This window comes from Trichosurus vulpecula, chromosome 3 (genome assembly GCF_011100635.1).
Source record: "Trichosurus vulpecula isolate mTriVul1 chromosome 3, mTriVul1.pri, whole genome shotgun sequence".
Taxonomy (NCBI): Eukaryota; Metazoa; Chordata; class Mammalia; order Diprotodontia; family Phalangeridae; genus Trichosurus; species Trichosurus vulpecula.
Window position 1 is genome coordinate 196,676,440 of NC_050575.1, and position 19,030 is coordinate 196,695,469.

A 19,030-nucleotide genomic window follows, 5' to 3' on the forward strand; every position below is an offset into this window, starting at 1 on the left:
ATGAGAACAATTGGGATAAAGGCAGGAGATAGAAGATGGAAGGTTATGTGCAAGGAACAGCAGATAATCCAGGATGGCTGGACCACAGAGTAGATGGAGGCAAGCAACATGTACAAAGGTTAGAAAGAGCAGATGGAGTCAAGTTGTGAAGAACTTTAAATGTCAAAACAGAGAAATATACATTTAATCCAAAGGATGACTACAAGAGTCCAGGTAAGAAGTGATAAGGGTCTAAATTAGGTTGATGGCTGTGAGAATGGAGGAGACATACAACAGATGTTGTGGAGAAAGAAATGAGAAGACTTGGTGACTGGATATGGGAGGGGAGAAGTCAAGTAGGATAGCAAGGTTGTAAACTTGGATAACTAGAAGGATGATGGTGCTTTAGTCAGTAATTAGGAAGAAGGGAGGGTTTGGAGAAAATCAAATGAGGTTTGCTTTGGTTATCTTAAGTTTGAGATGCCTATGGGCCATCTGGTTCAAAAGATTTAATATATAAATAATTACATACACAGGCTATGAACAAACATGGGGGAAAAAATTCTCCAGATCCCTAATAATTGGCAAATGCAAATAAAAGCAGCTCTGGTCTTCCACCTCATATCCATCAGACCTGCAAAGATGACAAAAAGGAAAATTATAAATGTTAGAGGGACAAGGTAAGCACAGAAACATTAATGTCCGGTGGGTGGAGCTGTGAATTGCTACAACCATTCTGGAAAGCAATTTTGGAATTACGCCCAAAACATCACTAAATTCTGCCCTGGACCAAGTGAGAGACACTCCTGGGTCTCTACCTGAAAGACATGAAAGAGGGGAAAGAGCCGAATGTACAAAAATAAGTCTAGTAACCCTTTTGGTAACATCAAAGTAGTGGAAACAAAGAGGCATCCATCAATTGGCGAATGGTATATTCACATAATAGAATACTATTGTACCATTAAAAATGGCAAAAGGGATGGTTTTAGAGAAACTTGGGGAATCTTATATGAATTGATGCCATAAAGAATGCAGATCAAGGAGAACAATCTATAAAATAAAAACAATATTTCAAAGACAAAACTTTAAAAGACTTAAGAACTCTGGCAAATGCAAAGGCCAGTGACAATTTCAGAGGACAGATGAGGAAATATGATACCCACCCCCTGTCAGAGAAGTGATGGATTCAGGATGTAGAGTGAGATATACATTTTTGGACATGGAAAATATGGAAATTTGGGAGGGGATTATTATGTATACTTGTTACATAGTAGTTTTTTTTCTTTTAATTTGAGGCTGAATGAGAATATAAAAATAAAAACATATTAATTAAAAATAAAATCAAAAATCAAAAATAAAATCTAGGTAAACACCTGTATACTTTTCTTTACAGAAATAGGGAACTATGGTTATGAAACACTGCATATGTTCGGCTTTTTTATATATTGAATGTTTTTATCTGAACTGATATTTTTCCTCCTTTTTATTCTTAATTTCAAGAGACAACTCTCTAGGAGCAAATGATGGAGGGACAGATTGGGGAATGCAGATGATGAAAAAAATTACATTAAAAATTACTTTAAATTAAACAAAAATTTAGGTAAGATATTTATATCATTCCTTATTAACTGGTTCCTTCCCTACTGTTTTCAAAGACACCCAAATGTCTCCAATCCTTAAAAAATAACTAGATCCTACCATCTCCTCAAGTTATCATCCTATATCTCTCCTCCCTTTTTCAGCCAACTCCTTGAAAAAAGTTGTCTACACTCACTCCTCTCTTTCACTCCTCAGACCTTTATAATCTAGCTCCTGTGCTCAACACTTAATTAAAATTAAAAGGTCCTAATTGATCTATCTGCTGTATTTGGAACTTTTGACCATTCTGTGCTCCAGGATACTCTCTGGATTTTCATGATACTACTGTCTCCTGATTTATCTCCTACTGGTCTAACCAGTCCTCCTTGGCCTCCCTTTTTGGCCCATCACCCACATCATACCATCTTATTGTGGGCATTCCCTAAGAATCTTTCCTAGGCTCCCTTCTCTTCTCCCTCTCTACTCTCTTTCTTGGTAATCTCATCAGATCTCATTGCTTTAATTAACATTTTTATACAGATGACTCCCATATCTATATACTCAGTCCCAGTATCTCCTCTGAGCTTTCAAGTTCATCTCACCATTGGCCTCATAGACATTTGAAATTACATGCCTGGAGACATCTTAAATTCATCATATCTAAAATTAAAATCATTATCTTTCCCCCTAAATCCTTCCCTTTTCTAAATGTCCTTATTTCTATAGAAGGCATCGCAATTCTTTTTGCTTCCCAGTTGCATTTTCTTAGCATTTTTCTAGATTCCTCTCATATAGACAATCAGTTGCCAAATCTTATTATCTCTACCTTTACAACTCTTGTATCCAATTCTCTCTCTCCATGGCACAGCTACTGCCTTAGTTTAGGACCTCATTAACTCTTGCCCTGACTATTGCAGCGGCCTCCTAATTGGTCTCTTTGCCTCAAGTCCCTCACTACTCAATTCCATCCTACAAATTGCTACCAAATTAACTTTCCTTAAGTGCAGATCTGATCATGTGACTCCTCTACTCAACCAACTCCAGTAGCTTCATACTCTCCTCTTCCTATTGCTTCCTATGGCCTCTCTGATAAAATACAAACTCTTCTCTTCAGTTTTTAAAACTAAACCCCACCTATCTTTCCAGTAGAACAGGGCTGTCCAAAATGCGGCCCATAGGCTGCATGCAGGCCTGCAGTTATGTGGCCCCCCTGCAAGCATAGAAATTTACATTAATGCTTTAGTAAACAAAGCCAAGCTATCACAGAGCTCTCACTAAAATGGCAAATTAAAATATATTGTCTATTGTTTCAACAAAAAGCTAAGGTTGGACAGCCCTGTCATAGAACATCACTTCCCTTCTTGCATTCTGTGATCCAGTCAAACCAGATTTCTCACTCTTCCTCACACAAGACACTACATTTCTCATTCCGTATCTTTGCACTGGCCATCCCTCATTCCTAAATTATACTCCCTCCTTATCTGTAGCCTTCCTGAGTCCTTCTCTACTTTTAAAATGAAGTTCAAGCACCATCTTCTGCATGAAGATTTCCTAATTCCTCCTCGTCCAGTGCCTTCCCTCTCAAACTCCTTTTTTAATTTACTGGTATATATTTGTATTTAATAATATTAGTTCTGTGATGAATGTATGTTTAAAGTGTTTTTATTGTCTTCTCCCATTAGAAAGTAAACTCATCATGAGTAGGGATTATTTCATTTTTTGTACTTCTATCTCCAGCACTAATAAATTCTTGTTGATTCACTAATTACCTAGATCTACCAGGTTAGTAAATTTATTTAAAAGAGGTGGGAGTAATCTAGCATTACTTATTGTTTCTTAAGCCAGTAGCAGTCTTTATGACAACTATCTCCTTTTCCAAATATTTATTAGCCATCCCTTTGATAATATCTTCTAGAATTTTGCCAGGAATTATAGCCAAGCTCATTGTTTTATCATCTAAAAACCTCATTGTCTTCCTTTTTCTGAAATATGGGGAGAATATTTGCCCTTCTCTAGTCTTTTGACAATTCTACTATTCTCCTTGATCTTTTAAAAATCACATTTTCTCATCTGTAGAATAGGTATAAAAACATTTGTACTATCTGTCTTTTGTTGGGTTACACAATAAGTAAAATATGTAATGACAAACAAATAGTGTCTCAGTGGTTATGCAGTTTTTTCATTACGCTGGGATGTAGTTCATCTGGAACTGGTGACGTAAATTAATCAACAACAGATAGGTGTTCTTTTACTATCTTCCCTACTTATTTTGGATCCAAACCCCCTATTATTTTCCTAGTCATTTTCATTCCATCCTTACAAGGCCAAAGATCTTTCTCCTTGGCAGAGAAAACAGAAGTAAAATGAAGATTGAATAGCTGTCTTTTCTCTGCCATCGGTTATCATTACCTGTTCACCCCAAGCTACCATACTATCTTTTCTTGCATCCTCCTCTTTTCCTCAATATGGTTCTAAAAACCCTTTTCTGTGATCAAAAAGACACTTCTTCATTTCATAATTAGTAGACCGAAACCAACTGCAAAATATCTATGCATGCTCCAAAGTCTCCTTTGGGATTTATTCTGTGCAGGTTCATAGGGAGTGGGTTTATTGGACAGTCTCCCATCATACTTGTCTACCATGTTTCTTTTTGGCAAGAACAAGTTTTTGTTGACTTAAAGCAGTACCTGAGTTTTAGACCTTCTTATTGTGATAATTGTTTTATACAGGTTAAACTTCTTTAAGAAACTGAGATTACCAGAACTTCTGATGCCAAAATCGCAGAGTGAGGAAGAAATTCCCTGGAGCCCTCCCCAACTCCCCTCTAAACAACCTTTAAAAATGCTTTAGAACCAATTTGGGAGTGGGAAAGCAACTTACCAGCATAGAAGAGGGGAGTAAACAATCAGAAGCAGCAGGCCACACCCCAGGGGACCTGTAGTGAGGCTCCAAGCCCCAAGACAATCCACCAGCAAAGCCCCGCCCTATGCAAGCCAGCACCCCAGGAGGTAAGCCAGCAGTCACTGTAGATCAGCAGCACAGGGAGGCCTGGCACCCAGTGAAGGCCACCAGTGAGGCCCACAGTCCCCATCCCCAGTGCTGACCAGTTGTGAGGCCCTGCCCCTAGGGCCAGCAGTGAGGCCCTGCCTCCATAGAAAACCAGCAGTAAGGCCTGCTGCTGCTGGGGAGGGCCAACAGAAAGACTCCATCCCTAGGGCTGACCAGAAGTGAGACCCCAGCCTCATTCAAGGCAACAGAGAGATCTCATCCCCAGTACAAGCCAGCAGGGAAGCCCCTGCATCCAGTGCAAACCAGCAGCTAGGCCCAAGCCCTGGCATAAGAAACTTGGGAAAGTACAGAAGCAGAGCTCAACTCTTACATAAAAGTACAAAGTCACAGAATAGGGGGAAATGGGCACAAAACAAAAAAAAAAGAATTTGACTATAGAGAGTTACTATGGTGATAGGAAAGATCAAGGTACAACCTTAGAAGAGAACAAGAGTGTCAAAATGTTTACATGGGAAGCCTCAAAGAAAAAGTAAATTGGTTTCAAGCCCAAAAAGAACTCCTAGAAGAGCTTTAAAAGGATTTTTAAAAGCAAATAAGAGATGTAGAAGAAAAACTAGGAAAAGAAATGAGAGTAATGCAAAAAAATCATGAGAAAAGAGTGAATATCCTGATGAAAGAAACAAAAAATGGAAAAAGATATGCAAAAATTCACTAAAGAAAATAAATACTTCCTTAAAAAACAGAATTGGCCAAATGGAAAAGAAGGTACAAAAGCTCAGTAGAGAAAATAATCCCTTGAAAATTAGAATTGGGAAAGTGGATGCTAATGACTCCATGAGACATCAAGAAAAGATAAAACAAAATCAAAAGGATAAAAAAAAATGAAGAAAATGTGAAATTTCTCATTTGAAAAAGAACCAACCTGGAAAATAGATCCAAGAAAGATAATTTAAGAAGTACTGGACTACCTTAAAGCAATAACCAAAAAAAAGACCCTGGATATCATATTTCAAGAAATTGTCAAGGAAAACTGCCCTGATAACATAGAACCAGAGGGCAAAATAGAAGTTGAAAGAATTCATCGATCACCACCTGAAAGAGATCCCAAAATGAAAATTCCTGGGAATATTATAGCCAAATTCCAGAGATCCCAGGTCAAGGAGAAAATACTGCAAGCAGCCAGAAAGAAACAATTCAAGTATAGTGGAGCACAGTCAGGATTACACAGGATTTAGCAGCTTCTACATTAAAGAACTGAAGGGCTTGAAATATATTCCAGAAGACAAAGTAGTGAGGATTACAACCAAGAATCACCTATCCAACAAGCTAAGTATAATACTTTTGAGGGGAGGAAGGTGGATATTTAATGAAATAGAGGACTTTCAAGCATTCCTAATTGAAAGACCAGAGCTGAATAAAAAATTTGATCCTCAAATATAAGACTAAAGAGAAACATAAAAGGGTAAAAAAAGAAACAAGAGAAAACATAAGAGATTCAATAAGGTCCAACTGTTTTTATTCCTACATGACAAGATGATATTTGTAACTCTTAAGAACTTTATCACTATACAGACAATTAGAAGATATTTACAGAGACAGAGGTTGCAGGTTTGAAATGACTATGATAGGATGATACCTCTACAAAAAAAATTAAGGGGTAAGAAAGAAGAATGCATTTGAGAGGAGGGAAGAGTGGTATAGAGTGGGGTACCTTATTTCATATGAAAGAGGAATGAAAGAGCTATTACAGCAGAGGGAAAAATGGTGGGGGGAGGGTGTACAGGTAGTAGACAATGCTTGAACCTTATTCTCATCAGAATTGGCTTAAAGAGGAAATAATATACAAACTCAGTTGGATACAGAAATCCATCTTACCTTTTAGGGAAGTAAAAAGGGATGGGGTTATGGGGGAGGGGGTTGATAAAAAGGAGGGCAGATTGGGGGAGGTGGTGATCAAAAGTAAAACACTTGTGAGGAGGGTGAAAGGTAAGAGAGAGAGAAGGATAAATATGGGAAAAAGAGGATGGAGGAAAATATAGTGAGCATCATGACTGTAAATGTGTATGAGATGAACTTACCCATAAAACAGAAGCAGATAACAGAACAGATTAAAAACCAGTATCCTACAATATGTTGTTTACCAGAAACACATCTGAAGCACAGAGACAGACACAGAGTAAAGGTAAGGGGCTGGAGCAGAATCTGTTATAGCTAGAATCCATTATATATAGAATCTGTCATGAAACCCAATTGCTTCAGCTGAAGTAAAAAAAAAAGGCAGGAATAGAAATCTTGATCTCAGATGAAGCAAAAATGATATAAGGAAGGAAATTACATCTTGCTAAAAGGTACCATAGTAATATCAATAGTAAACATATGCACCAAATGATGTAGCATCTAAATTTTTAAAGAAGTTAAATGAGTTACAAGAGAAACTAGGCAATAAAACTATACTAGCGGGGGGCCTCAACTTTCCCCCCTCAGAACTAGATAAATCTAACCAAAAAAAAAAAAATAACAAAGAAATTAAGGAGTTGAATAGAGTTCTAGAAAAGTAAGCTCTCTGGAGAAAACTGAACGGGAATGGAAAGAAATACACTTTTTCTCAGCAGTACATGGCACCTACTTAAAAAATGACCATGTATTAAGAGTATAAAAACATCACAATCAAGTAGAGAAAAGCAGAAATATTAAATGCACCCTTTTCAGATAATAATGCAATAAAAATTACATTCAATAAAAGGCAATGAAAAGATAGATTAAAAATTAATTGAAAACTAAATAATCAAATCCTAAAGAATAAATGGGCCAAAGAAATCACAGAAACAACAATTTCATTAAAGATAATAACAACAATGAGACAACATAACAAAATTTATGGGATTGCAGCCAAAGCATTTTATGTCTCTAAATGTTTACATCAATAAAATAAAGGAAGAGCAGATGAATGAATTGGGCATGCAAATAAAAAAAATTAGAAAAAACAAATTAAAATTAAACAATAAATCACAAATCATGAAAATTAAAGGACAAATTAATAAAATTAAAAGTAAGAAAACCATTATACTCATAAAACTAGAAACTGGTTTTATTTTAAAAACAATAAAACAGTAAACCATTGGCTAATTTGATTCTTAAAAGGAAAGAAGAAAACCAAATTACCAGTATCAAAAATAAAAGGGGTGAATTTGCCACCAATGAAGAGGAAATGAAAACAATTATTAGGAGCCATTTTGTGTATTTCAATAAATCTGCCAATCTGAATGAAATGGATGAACATTTACAAAAATAAATTGTCCAGATTAACAGAAGAGGAAATAGAATGCTTAAATAACCCAATCTTAGAAAGAGACATTAAACAAGCCATGAATGAACATCCTAAGAAAAAATCCCCAGGGCCAGATGGATTCACAAGTTAATTCTACCAAACATTTAAAGAACAATGAATACTATATAAACTATCTGGAAAAATAAGCAAAGAAGGAGTTCTACCAAATTCCTATTATGACACATATATGGTGCTGATGCCTAAACCAGGAAGAGTGAAAACAGAAAAAGAAAACTATAGACCAATTTCCCTAATGAATATTGATGGAAAAATTTTAAATAAAATACTATCAAGGAGATTACAGCAATATAACAAAATTATCATATACTCTGACTAGGTGGGATTTATACCAGGAATGCAGGGTTGGTTCAATATTAGGAAAACTATCAGCATAACTGACTGTATCAATACCAAAATCAACAGCAATCATATGATTATCTCAACAGGTGAAGAAAAAGCCTTTGACAAAACACAATACCCATTCCTATTAAAAACACTAAAGAAAATAAGAATAAATGAAGCTTATCTTAAAATGATAACTAATCTTTATCTAAAACCATCAACAAACATTATATGTAATAGGGATAAGCTAGAGGCCTTCCCAATAAAATCAAAGATGAAGCAAAAATGTCCATTATCACCACTATTATTCAATATTGTACTAGAAATGTTAGCTATAGCAATAACAGAAGAAAAAGAAAATAAAGGAATTAGAATAAGGAATGAGGAAACAAAACTATCACTCTTTGCAGATGATGTGATGGTATACTTAGAGAATCCCAGAAAATCAACTAAAAAATGAGTTGAATTAATTAACAACTTTAGCAAAGTTGCAAGATACAAAATAAACCCACAGAAATTATCAACATTTCTATATATTACCAACAAAGTCCAGCAGCAAGAAATAAAAAGAGAGGGGGCAGCTAGGTGGTACAGTGAGTACAGCACCAGCCCTGGAATCAGGAGGACCTGAATTCAAATCCGGCCTCAGACACTTGACACACTTACTAGCTATGTGACCTTAGGCAAGTCACTTAACCCCAATTGCCCTGCCTTCCCCACTCCAAAAAACAAAACAAAACAAAGAAATAAAAAGAGAAATTCCATTTAAAATAACCATAGACAATATAAAATACTTGGGAATCTACCTGCCATGACAAACCTAGGAACTACATGAACACAACTATAAAACACTTTTTACACAAAGTCAGATCTAAACAATTGGAAGAATATTAATTGCTCAATGGTAGGCCAAGCCAATTAATAAAAGTGACAATTCTATCTATCTGTTTATTTGGTGCCATACCAATCAAACTATCAAAAAATATTTTATAGAGCTAGAAAAAATAGTAACAAAATTCATCTGGAAAAACAAAATGGCTAGAATATCAAGGGAATCAATGAAAAAAAAATGTTAAGGAAGGCAGCCTAGCCATACCAGATCTCAAACTGTATTATAAAGAGATAGTTATCAAAAAATCTGTTACTGGATAAGGAATAGAGTGGTGAATCAATGGAATAGATCAGATACACAATACACTGCAGTAAATGACCATAGTACTCTAATGTTTGATAAACCCAAAGATCCAAGCTTTAAGGATAGAAACTCATTATTGACAAAAATTTCTATTGGAAACTGGCAGAACTGGCAGAAACTAGGTATAAACCAACATCTCACACCATATACCAAGATAAGGTCAAAATGAGTACATGATTTGCACATGAAGGATGATATCATAAGCAAATTAGGAGAGCAAAGAACACTTTACCTGTCAGATCTACGATAAGGGAAGAATTTAAAACCAAACAAGATACGGAGAGCATTACAAAGTGTAAAACGGGTAATTTCGATTATATAAAATTTTAAAAGCTTTGCACAAACAAAACCAATGGAACCAAAATTAGAAGGAAAGCAGAAAATGAGGTGGCGGAAGGAGAGAGATTTTCTAGCAAGTATCTCGGGTAAAGGCCTCAATTCTCAAATATATAGAAAGCTAAGTCAAATTTGTAAGAATACAAGTCATTCCCCAGTTGACAAATGTTCAAAGAATATGAACAGGCAGTTTTCAGACAAAGAAATAAAAGTTATCTATAGTCATATGAAAATTGCTCTAAATCACTATTGATTAGGGAAATGCAAATTAAAACAACTCTGAGGTGTCACCTTACACATATCAGATTGTCTAATATTACAAAAAAGAAAAATGATAAACGTTGGAGAAGATGTGGGAAAACTGGGACACTAATGCACTGTTGGTGAAGTTGTGAATTGATCTAACCATTCTTTTCCTTTGTTTAAAAATCTCTTTGAGATATACCTAGCAGTGATAATGCTGGATCAAAGGATATGCCCAAAGGGCTATAAAACTGTGCATATCCTTTGATCCAGCATTATCACTGCTAGGTATATCTCAAAGAGATTTTTAAACAAAGGAAAAGAATCTATTTGTGCAAAAATATTTATAGCAGCTCTTTTTTAGTAGTGGCTAAGAATTAGAAATTGAAGGGATGCCCATCTATTGGGGAATGGCTAAACAAGCTGTGGTATATGATTGTAATGGAATACTGAGCTATAAGAAATGACAAGCAGGATCAGAAAAATCTGTCAAGACTTGCTTGAGCTGATACAAAGTGAAGTGAGTAGAACCAGGAGAACATTGTACACAGTAACAGAAATATTGTACGATGAACTCTTCTCAGCAACACAATGATCCAAGACAATCCTAAAGGACTTATGATAAAAGACGTTATCAGCCTCCAGAGTAAGAACTAGTATTGTCTGAATACAGGCTAAAGCTTACTATTTTTTCACTTTCTTTCATTCTTTGTTGTTCAAGTCCTTGCATAAAATGATTAATGTGGAAATATTTTACATGATTATACATGTATAACCTGTAACAGATCACTTACTGTCTTAGGGAGAAGGCATAGAAGGGAGGAAGGGATAGAATTTGGAACTCAAAACAAAAAAAAACAATTCATAAAAATTGTTTTTACACATAATTGGGGGAAAATAAAATATAACTTAGAAAGAAAAGAAATAGAGATTAATCAATGTTTTTATTTTTATCTATTTTTCATTATCAATAGCTCATTTAAATACTGTTGTATTTACTGTTAACAGTACTATAAATACTGTAAATTTCTGTTGTAACTGCACACAACATCTTCTCATCTTTATTCTGTCTTCTAATTTGATATTAATTTTAGCCTTTCCTCTAATTAATCAATGATATGGCCACATAGATAGTTGATTGTGAAATAACTCCCACATGAGAAATAAGTCTCTTCTGTTAAGAAATAGTCTATTTATTTTTGTGACAATGTCTTAAGTGTCCATATCCTGGAGATCTATTTTTCTTGATGAAGAAAGTATTTTCATAATATACAAGTGTGAAGCTTCTGAATAATCTACAAGCCTTGGTCCTGTTTCATTTCTTACTCCTAAACTACATTTTCCAATACATCTTTTGCTGATCTCTCCTGTATCCACTGAAGTTCCAAAGTATCCAGGTGTATATTAACTCAGTTTCAAGGAGCTTGTGAAGTTTGCTGTGGAATTTCTAGTTCCACAATATTTAAATTGTTTCTTTCTGGCTGCTTGCAGTATTTTCTCCTTGACCTAATAATTCTAGAATTTGGCTACAATATTCCTTGGTGTTTTCAATCTGGGATCTCTTTCAGGAAGTGATTGGTGGATTCTTTTGATGACTATTTTACTCTTCCTCGGGGAAATTTTCCTTGATGATTTCTTGGAAGATACTGCCCAGGCTCTTTTTTTTCATCATGACTTTCTGTTAGTCCAATAATTCTTAAATTATCTCTCTTGGATCTATTTTCCAGGTCAGTTGTTTTTCCAATGAGGTAGTTTATGATTTCTCCTATTTTCTCATTCTTTTGATTTTGTTTGATGCCTCATAGAGTCATTAGCCTCTACTTGCCCAATTCTAATTTTTAATGAATTGTTTTCTTCAGTTAGCTTTTGTACTTCCTTTTCCATTTGGCCAATTTTCCTTTTCAAGGAGTTGTTTTCGTCAGTGAATTTTTTTTTCTTTTTGTCAATTGTATTTTCAAAGGAATTGATCAATTTTTCTTCTACCTCTCTAATTTGACTTTTAAAATCCTACTTGAGCTCTTCTAAAAATGCTTTTGGGGCTTGGGACCAGTTTATATTCCCTTTTGAGGTTTCAGATGTGGGTATAGTGTCAATGCTGTCCTCTTCTTAATTTGTATTTTGATCTTCCCTGTCCCCATTGTAAGAATCTATGGTCTTTGCTTTTCTAAGTTGCTTTCTGCTCATTGTGATTGCCTTTTTCCTGGCTTTTAAAGTGGATCTCAGCTTCTGGGACACAGGGGGCTCTGTCCCATACTTCTTGTGCTGGGGGCTAGGGGCCCAGTTACTGGCTTTGTGTGCTGTGGCCTCTGGTTCTGGCAGCTGGAAGCTATATAATACTGTAGTTTGCCTGGTGCCAAGCTGGAGCTGGCTGGTGTGTGCTGAGGCTGAGGTCAGGTGAGGTCTTTCTGCATTTCTCCAGGGTTACATTGAAGTTAGCTGTGTGAGGTGTGGGGTGGTCTGACCACTGGAGGTCTCCTCCTCCCTGAGGGCTGCACTAGAGAGCAGGTAAAATCAGTCACTTGTAGATGCCTGTCCACACACTGATGTCCACTGATTCCCTGGCTATGTGAAGGCATGCCAGGGGTCCTGGTGTTGGCGCTTAGTTTATGATCAATTGTGATCATAGCCCAGATTTAATTCAGTGTAAAATTCTATTGTGCAGCTAGGTAAATTGATTCCACTCCAGAGCTTTATTTAGTACTAATTTTAAAAAATTCAGATTGATCAATAAATATGATTTTTAAACCTACTTCTTTTTATTTATTTTTTTTGTTAACAAGGATTTCTTGTCTTTCCCATTCCCCTTCCTCCAACCACTGAGGGGATAAAATCCCTTGTAACAAATGTGTGTAATGAATTCAAGCAAAACGATTTCCTTTAATGTCACTATCCAAAAATATAGGTCTCATTCGGCATATTTAGTCTACCACCTTTCTATTAGGGGGTGGTTTTACCACAATCAATTTCAAATTGACCCAGGAAACAGATTAAATTGAAATACAAAATGGGCACTATTGCTTTTTCATTTTTTTCAAAAAAGAGGAGAAAAGATGTTAAAAATTATAATCTACCACCCTGGTGCTTAGGATCTCCCGCCGGTCTGCTGAGATGGGGCTTGCTGCTGGCTTGCCTGGATGCCTCCCATCCTGTACAGCTTCCCTTGAGTCATGGCAAGAGGGACCTTTCCTGTTAATCTCCCTAGCCTCCTGAGCTAATAAAAAACTGATGCACTCTGTCTTTCTGCTGGCACCACTGTTCCAAGATTTTTCTTGGGGTGGTATTGTCTGGGTTTTTCAAGGTCAGTAAGGACAGTGAGAGCCACTTACTGCTTACCTCACTATCTTGGTTCTTGGAAGTCTCCCCATAGAAATTCTACATCCTCTTTAGTATTCAGAGGACAGCTAACTTCATGGTGGTATCTCTACCTACATTCACCACGAGGACAGCAAAATGAGATGATCAGGCATTCTATGATATGATGTCTTTCTTGTTTCCCTTGGCAGCAAGCAGACCAACTCTTTTATTTGCCTCTCCAAGAAAAATTTGCAAGCCATTCTTCCATTATACTCCATCTTCCACTGGATTCACTCAGAGTGAAAACATCAATATGAATGTGGTTCAAATTCTCTAACATATATCAATTCACTGTTGGGCAAAGATCTTACATTTAAAATACCAAAAATTAAATTAATGTTTGTAAAAGGTCTAAAATAGTATTATTTTTAACATCTTTTCTCCTCTTTTTTGAAAAAAAAAAAAGAAAAAGCAATAGTGCCCACTTTGTCTTTCATTTTAATCTGTTTCCTGGGTCAATTTGAAATTGATTGTGGTAAAACCACCCCCTAATAGAAAGGTGATGGACTAAATATGCAGAATAAGACTTGTATTTTTGGACAGGGACACTAAGGGAAATCATTTTGCTTGAATTCATTACACATATTTGTTAGAAGGGACTTTATCCCCTCAATGGTTGGAGGAAGGGTAATGGGAAAGAAAAAAAAATCCTTGTTAACCAAAAAAATAAAATAAAAAGAAGTAGGTTTTAAAATCATATTTATTGGGGCAGCTAGGTGGCGCAGTGAGTAGAGCACCAGCCCTGGAATCAGGATGGCCTGAGTTCAAATCTGGCCTCAGACACTTGACACTGTTACTAGCTGTGTGACCTTGGGCAAGTCACTTAACCCCAATTGCCCTGCCCTCCTCCCTAAAGGAAAAAAGTATTTAAAAAATTTAAAAAATCTTTAATGATAATAAAATCATATACATCGATCAATCTGAATTTTTTAAAATACCTACTAGGAAAATCTCTAGAGTAGAATTCCATTTACACAGATGCACAATTGAATTTTACACTGAATTAAATCTGGGCTATGATCACAACTGATCATAAACTGAGGATATATATTGAAAAAAGTAGGGAAGAGAAACCCTAAAACACATGGGAATGGAGAAGCCCATCACTCCTGGTAAGGAGAGAGTTTGCTTGAGTTGGAATAGAGTGGAGACCTTGGGCTCCATCCTTAGGGAAGGGAATCAACATCCAGCCAAGAGAATAAAAAGAGAAGAAAGCAAGGGCAGGAAGGCATGGGAAAAAGGGTTTCCCATAGTACCTCCTCCTGCTGGGCCTTCCAGATGGCATCTGAGCTGGTGGGCAGGAGGCCTGGCACAGTGAAGGGGAGGGCATCGTATTGCATCTGCTCCTTCTGGGCTAAGATTGCTCCTGGGGTTATGATTTAAAAGAACCGAGACTCCTCCTCCTAATATGCAAAAACTGCAAAGACACTGCAATTCAACAGAATACCAATTCTTCACATGAATAGGGAACGAGCAGAGAGAAATTCAGCAGAGACAGCAGCAGATGATCCTTGCGGAGAAAGCAGTTCTCAACTCACCTAATAGCAGATGACCTCAGCAACAACATGAGGAAGCTAGCAGCAAAAGCAGAGAAGGGTTCCAGCAAGGACTCTCTAAGAGAATGAGTTACCCGACCTACATGTACACCCTTTCTAAGTGTATTCCCTAGCCATCTGTGTCTACCACATGTTTTGGCTGGACTTTTCTAAGTTTTTGTTTAAACTTCTCTGCCTATTAATCTTATATATATATAGGGCACTCCAAAACAGTAAACATTAAAATAAGCTTTACATGATTTGTTCTATGAGATTCTAAATTCTTATCCCTGAAGAGAGGTTGAGATGTGAATGCAAGGACATAAAAATAAATCCTAAAACCATAACCTCCTCCTCTAAAAACATACTGCTCCAGTTAAACCATTCACCTTCCAGTTTCAGACTATATATGGGCTCTCAAAATGACCCCATCATGGCACATTGAAAAAAATCCCGGGGTTGTACCAGAATTCAAAGAACGACTCTTCCACTTAATCAATACCTAGGTGACCTTTTCATTTGTAGTTCTGCTTGGTTTGAACTCCATGAATGAGATCCATACCCCCCCCAAAGGTATCCCCCCTCTCCTGGCATCCTCCCTGCCTCCCCTTTCCAGCTTCCTTTTGTGCCTCATCTTCCCCTTTTAAACTGGGAAGCTCCTAGAGGGCAGGAACTGTTTCTTTTTCTTATTCGTATCACCATCACTTAGCACAGTGCCTGGCCAGTAATAATGAATGTTTACTGATTTGAACTGAATTGGCCTTGAACATATTATTTAACTTCTCTGATTCTTAGTTTCCTCATCTGTAAAATGAGGTAATTAGACAAGATTTCTTCCAGCTCTAAATCTCTATCAGTTGAGCCTCTCACTTTCCAGACTTACTGAGGCTTCCTTTAAAGAAGCAGTAAAAAATAAGTGTTGTCACTTGCTTTCTTTTCTCTTTTTCATGTTAAATTTTCATCTGCTCAAGTAATCACCTAATAGAATGATCAATAGTCTTGCTCCCTAAGATAATCAGTCAAGGAAGTGTTTATCAATGTCCCCTCCCCCTTTCTAAACACTCCCTAAAAAGGAGACATCATTTTCACTGGAAAATCATGGACTATAATTGTCATTAAAAATCCAAACACAGATATTTGTCTCTGTGTATGTTTGTATAATAGCATTTGCATAGCACTTTATGGTTTACAAAGCACTTTAGAAATATCCCATTTTCTCCCTACAACAACCTTGGGAGCTAGGGGCTATAATTCTCCCCAATTTATAGATGAGGAAACTGATGCAGACCAAGGTGAAGCGATTTGGCCAGAGTCACACAGCTAGTAAGTGTCTAAGGCTATATTTGAACTCAGGTCTTTCTGACTCCAGGCCTAGCACTCTATGCACTGTGCCACTGAGATATATGCATATATGTGGATCTATATAAAATAAGTACATATAATTGCATATCCATAATATACATATACACATGCACACATGTGTATATATGTGTGAACCTGTATATGCACATGAATATATATAAATCTGTGTGTTATATATACATATGCATATGTGTATACATGTGTATATGTGTATGTATGTCTCTAAATATATACACATATACATATATATATACACACATACATATACACACATACATACTTGCATTATCCTAATTTTATAACTCAGGAATAGTGTTTATACATACATGCCTCTGTATAATTATGTTTATGCTAATATTCATATATATATTTAAATGTATAACAAATATGTAATTTTACTTTTATTAAGAGGTCCTTTTCTTTTCTCTATGTTTACTGAGCAATGCAAGAGTGAATCGGGGCCCTCTCCACTCTCATCTGTATTAAGGGGGAAAAAATCCCTATGTTTGCCTGGTTCCTTTTGTTAAAAAGCTCTTTCTTTACTTTCTGTTAAACTAATCTAAATCCCAAGCACAAGGAAAGCAAGTTGATAACTCCTCTTGCCTAGCGATATTTACAAAAAGTAGATAACTCCCCAACTTTTTGTTAAACCAGTAACTTGTATGCAGCCCTTGCATACAAATAAACTTCATTATATATATCATTAGTCAGAAAAAAATTATACTATGATAGGAATATATGTATATATGTGTAAATGCAGCAGTTTTTTTAACTCTAGTTTGTAGTAAAAGTGACCTAGTGAGTGCTTCTTGACCTTGAAATCCTAATAAAAGACTCAGAAGCAGGGGAAACTGACTGGAATATCACTGCACCATAAAAATGATACATACTGATGGATTAGGGGAAACATGGTAAGACTTGTCCATACTGATCCAGAATCAAACGAGCAAGAGCCGGAAAACAATTTACACAATTTCAATAGTCTTTTTTTATGGAGAAAAGGCAATTTGAAAGATCTCAGAACTCTGATCAAAGTAGTGAACAAGAATGACTTCAAAAACCTGATGATTAAACATACAGGGAAGTAATGGATTGTAGATGCCCAATGAAATATGCATCCTCAAAAATGACCAACATGGTCACTATTATCATTTTATCCTATAAAATCAGGATTATGCAAGTATATATTGTTTTTCTCAACTACACATATTTGTTACAAAGGAAGGCTCAGGGATGTGAGATGGGGTGGGGGTGGAGGGTGGAAGGCTAATGGGTAGTGATATGCCACACACAAAAAGAGGATCAATAAAAAATTATAATGTATATAGAAGAAAAACATTAAAAGTATAGAAAAGAATGCAAATAGCTCTGTTGTCTTATTACCCTGTTATATTCAATATATAAGGTGTCCCTAAAGTCCTAGGGCGGATCTAGAGCTTAAAGCTGTATATTGTATATTGACTTCTTAGCTGAACACAACAGACTTTCAGTTTCTAACACAAGCCTCTTTCCTATGCTTTGTTTTTTATGAAAATGTTTGTTGATGATCATTAAGTTCACAATTAAAAAGGGAGGGGGAAGAGGGAGCTGGGGATTAGAGAAATGAACATGAGGAAATGAAAATCCTTTCTATGTATAAAGGAAAAACAAAGTCCCACCTTTGGACTGCTTGAGACTTTGAAGAACCACATCTGAATTGTCAATGCTTCAATTGACAGGTATCAGCAATAGTTATGCTCTGTGCCTCACTTTTTTTCATTTATCAAATCAGAATAAAAATACCTGTGTTGCCTCTCTTACTAGGTAGTTATAAAGACCAAGGGTAAATGAAGCAAGGTGGGCTTACATGCCCTCCAGGCATATAAGCATGCATTGGAAAATATCAGAGGTGCCAAGAACAACATAAGAAAACTGTTGTACCAGCTCTATGAAGCAATTGAATTGACTTATCAAAGCAAGCAAGATGGGCAGAACTGCCACAAGGCCTTATTTGAGCTGTGGATCAAGAGGCATAGGAGCCAGTCTGAAAATGTGGATGGTGATACACAGCTCCTGGAAGCCCTGACTCTGGTCATGTCCCGTAGCATTGCCCTGAAATCATAGTCGGCCTTCATGGACCTCATGCCTCAGGTCCAAGGTCTCCCAAGCAGTGCACAAGACAAGCTCCAACAGGCTTGTTGTGACATGCAGGAGCTTCATACCACCTTTTCCACAAGTGGTAGTTTTGAAGATCCAGACAAGTATCATCTGACCCAGAGCCAGTTTAAGCTGACCCAAGCCCAGGGAAGTATAAAAAAAATGTTCTGTTTCTTAGAAGATAGTATTCCTTCTGGTTGGATTGTTGGACCACTCTCCCCCTCTGAATATCCCTTCCCAGAGGTAATAACACTCCCTAAAGAAAAAGCATCTTGAATGGTGATATGAAATTGGACTGATACTTCCAAATTCCTGGCAAACAGGCCTGAAGAAATATGTCCAAACTTGGAAGCATTCTGGGGTCCATTTTTCAGCAATGTTTCTGACCATTTGAGAACAGTCTGACTACACTTTCAAAATTCCTCCCAATAAACTTATCTTCTGCTAAATCAGTTTTTTTATGAGGGGGAGGCCAAAATTGTCTTATTTTTTTATCATAGCAACTGACACCACAAAAAGCACTCATTTTAAACCATTCACTGGTAAGGAGTGGGGAAAGACCAATAAGCCTCACCCCACTCTAATTTACTATGTATAATCCCTTACCTACTGGTATTGTGGAGATATGTGGGA

The 19,030-nt window shown here is 36.5% G+C and overlaps 1 pseudogene; it reads left to right on the plus strand.

Moving 5' to 3' along the window:
- The first annotated feature begins 195 nt into the window (after window positions 1-195).
- On the plus strand, window positions 196-18,673 carry LOC118842350 (annotated as a pseudogene).
- The last annotated feature ends 357 nt before the right edge of the window (window positions 18,674-19,030 follow it).